This window comes from Benincasa hispida, chromosome 7 (assembly GCF_027475165.1).
Source record: "Benincasa hispida cultivar pf3 chromosome 7, pf3_genome.v1.1, whole genome shotgun sequence".
NCBI lineage: Eukaryota > Viridiplantae > Streptophyta > Magnoliopsida > Cucurbitales > Cucurbitaceae > Benincasa > Benincasa hispida.
This window is the reverse complement of record NC_143484.1, coordinates 9,002,205-9,006,512: the sequence shown is the minus strand read 5'-3', so window position 1 is coordinate 9,006,512 and position 4,308 is coordinate 9,002,205. Positions and strand designations below refer to the sequence as shown.

The following is a 4,308-nucleotide window of genomic DNA, read 5'->3' as shown; positions in this document are numbered from 1 at the left end:
TCACCACATACATGCTTAAGTTACATACAGATAACCCGGGATTTTATGTTTATTGGTTTGTGGTAATGCAAATAAAACATACAACTGAGAAAAATTAAGAAGTGAAGTAAAATATCATATATTATACATCACAAGTGTTTGTACAAATTGTTTATAAAATACAGGACACGAGACTTTAGGGCATCAATCTCAACAATACTATGTATTGAATATGTATAGATGATACATTATTAATATAATTCATTTTAGTTATATTAGTTAATCAAACATTTATTGATTAGTGTTTGAGACACCTATGTCTTACATTTGATGTACAATTGATACACTTGATTGATATACTGTTGATAAACTTGATAATCATGCACTTGACTGATATACTTGATATACTATTTATATACATTTGATACACTTGACTGATATACTTGATATACTTGATAATGATGCATTTGACTAATATGCTTGATATACTTGTCAATCATGCACTTATTTATGTTGTCAATAAACTTGATACACTTGACTGATAACTTAATAATTATGTACTTGACGGATAAATTGTTAATAAATTTGTCAATCATTCACTCATTTATATTGGTAATAAACTTGATACACTTGGCTGATATACATGATAATGATATGTTTGATCGATATACTACTGATAAACTTGATAATGATGCATTTTTTTATAATGCTGATATACTTTACTGATATACTGCTAATACACTCGACTAATATACTGTCGATATGCTTGACTGATATACTGCTGATATACTTGACAATGATGCACTCAATTGAGTTGATGTACTTTATAATGATACACTCCACTTAGATTTTTTTCTTTTTTGAAAAAAAAAAATCTAGAGTTCTTCTTCTTCGCAACAACAAAGTCCCCCCTCCTCCAACATCACTCTTTCACACCAACACTCCTCTACACCATCTACCACCTGGGCATCGCTCCACCTCCCTGCCATTTACCTCTATCAATTGTCGCACGTCCAGTCGCTAGTCGTCGTTCACCATTTTTCTCTCTTTATCTCACCTCTCCCCCCAGTCACCACTCCACTTATTTGTCACTTACCTCCATTCACTGTTGCATGTTCGTTCATCAATCGCCGATTTTATCTCTTTATCTTTCTTTCTCTCTATGTCAGTTGATTGTTTAGGGCAAATATAGAATAAACAATAATTACAAATCCAAATTTTGAAGTTTGTACCGTATATGCAAAATATCAAATATGGGTGACACGCCTACAAAATAGCATATTCAAATTGTTGAACAATCACTTCAAGTAATTGAATCGCTTATAATATGTAATTTTTTTGGATAAAAAATCAATAATTATTCAAATAAATTGAATCTCCAAATGAAATAGAAAAAGAAAATATAGAAAACGTCATAAACAAAGCAAAATAATAGCAATAATAAATTGTAATTTGTTGGATTTTACAAGTAGGCCATGCTTCTCAATTCGTAGCTAAAATTGGTGTAATTGTAATGAGTTTTCACTGATAGATTAATCATAATGAACCATAATAAAAAAATATATAATTGGATTACTTTTAATCACATTTGTTTATAATTATGAACCTATCACATTTATTGTTACCGTTACTGTTTATAATAAATGTGATAAATTTATAATTTTCATGTTATAACATTAAGAATAACAGTAACGATATCACCATAATTTTCAAATACAATTGGATTGAACATTCTCCACTTGTCAATCAATTTACATTTTTTTATTACTGATTGGAAGTGAGTCTCAAATGTTAGTACAAGTACGAAATACAAGTAAACAACACCAAATGTAATCAAATGAGGAAGATTTTTCAAATTAATTATGTTGGGAATGCGACCAAACTCTCACATTGATTAGATAAGGGGAGAATCATGAGTGTATAACATTTCCATTGGTATGCAAAAGCAAAGCCATGAAGATTTATATCCAAAGTGGACAATATCATACCATTGTAAAAATAGTTGGAGGGTCGTTGTCTTTGTCAATTTATTAGGTTTTCCTAGATAAATGTGCCCTATAGTAATCTTTTTTCTTTTTCTTTTTTTTTTTCCTTGCCGTGGATTAACAGTTTATTTCAATTTTGCTATCAAGGTCTCTTAAAATATGATTTATTAAATTAAATGAGATCTTAATGTGCTGTTTTGTTTTTCTTTTTTAACATAAATCCAAAAATGGGAAAAGAAATTAAAGAATTGAGTTGATATACTTTATAATGATACACTCCACTTAGATCTCTTTCTAAACGATCGTATAGGAATTGCTAAACGGTCATCTAGCTCATTCCTAAACGATTGCACACCCGAGCAATTACTAAACGATCGTCTATACGATCGCAACCTATTTACTAAACGATCGTGTACCTTTTTCTAAACGATCAAGCATTGTCTATACGATAGACCCGATATTCTCCCACTTGCTTGGTCATGGTATACGATCTTCGTTTCCTCCTTTTCTCTACCAAATCCAACAGAGTCCACACCTCCTGGATTCTCACACTGAGAATACCAAGGGTTTTAAGTGGTGGTGTCATCCCCATTGCTGTGTTCGTGTGGAGGTCGTTCGTGGGTAGACGACCGGGTGATTTGGTGAACGATTGCTTGGACGTTCCAGCAAGAGCGAGAGGAGCAGTCCATTATCCGAGAGCGAGTTTTTGGTGAAGAAGTGTTCTTCAACTGGTACGTATCACCATAATCTTTAAACGTAATTGGATTGAACATCCTCGACTCGTCAATCAGTTTGCGTTTTTTGCTACAAGATTGGAAATGAGTCCCCAATGTTAGTATGAGTAAAAAATACAAGTAAACAACACCAACGTAATCAAATGGGAGCACTTTTTCAAATTATTTATGTTGGGAATACGACCAAAGTCCCACATTGATTAGATAAGAGGAGGATCACAGGTATATAAGATTTAGATTTCCATTGGTATCCAAAGTAAAACCATGAAGATTTATATCCAAAGTGGACAATGTCGTAAAAATAGTTGGAGGGTCGTTGTCCCTATCAATTTATTATATTTTCCTAGATAAATGTGTCTTATAGTAATTTTTTTTTTTTGTTTCAATTTTGCTTTCCAGATCTCTTAAAAAATGATTTATTAAATTAAATATGATCTTAATGTGCTGTCTTTTTTTAAAAAAAAAATAAATCCAAAAATGGGAAAAGAAATTAAAGAATGAACTTTGAAATAGAATTTAGACAAATTTTGCATTTTGTACTTCCATTTAAATCAAAATCGAAGAAGTTAAGGGCTGTGGATCCATTTAGTTGTTTCTGGGCCGGCCCAGTTCTGAAAATATCTGAAGGCCTTTTAACGCTTCCAGAAAAGTACAAATTTTATTTCATAAAAAAAACATAAATTGGAGATGCGGGGTATCGAACCCCGTACCTCTCGCATGCAAAGCGAGCGCTCTACCGTTTGAGCTACATCCCCAACTTGTTATAATGTTAATATTTCTGATAATTTATATAGAAAACAAATTGATATTGTAACAACCGCTAAAAGATTTAAAAATTTATAATATTTTTAAATATCTTTTAATTTTATGATTTAATTTATCTCATATTGTTGGTTAATAATCAAGGTTTCAACTCTCGATACTCTTGGTTTTTCTAGAAATTTTCAGCTTTGAATTCCTTATTATTTGGGATTGTTTGTAACATCCTTAATTTCAAGTAATTTTAAATTATTAGGGTTGTTATGATAAAGTAATTAATTTAAATATATTTGTTAAGAGATTTGAAATTTTTGAATTTTTGAATTTGTTTGATTAAGATTTTGAGAAACGTTGAGGGATTTGGAATTTGGAAGATATTTTATTGATGTGTTAACCAAAATGTAGGGTTTGACTTAGGTTATACTCATGAGTTAAGGAAAAGGAAAAGTAAAAAATAAAAACTATGAGGTCACTTGGCTCTAGTTTATCTCATGGAAGAATAGCTAGAAATGAGATTATATTTTAGTTACAAGATCTTGAAGCTGGAAAAAATTATGTAGTATTATGACAGTGATAAAGAGAAAATGGCATATATGTTTAAGTTATTAAATAAGTAGTCCAATGAAATCATTCACCAAGAAATTGTGTTATTTTTGCATTGAAAAATGGGATTAGTTGTACTAAAGAAAACTTTCTCACAACAAGGCACATAATTATATATGAGATTAAAGTAGGAAAAGAAAGAGAATAAGAGACCAAGGTATTTCTAAGGGTTTTCTAGTTATTGGAGTTGATGTCTCTTATATGAAACCTTTAAAAAGATTAATATGACAATATTACTATTGTGGAGT

General features: G+C 30.7%; 1 non-coding gene across 1 annotated transcript; it reads right to left on the bottom strand.

Moving 5' to 3' along the window:
• Positions 1-3,380: 3,380 nt before the first annotated feature.
• Positions 3,381-3,453, bottom strand: TRNAA-UGC (transfer RNA alanine (anticodon UGC)). Its single transcript has one exon. It is a non-coding gene; the product is annotated as a tRNA-Ala (tRNA).
• Between the last annotated feature and the right edge of the window lie 855 nt (positions 3,454-4,308).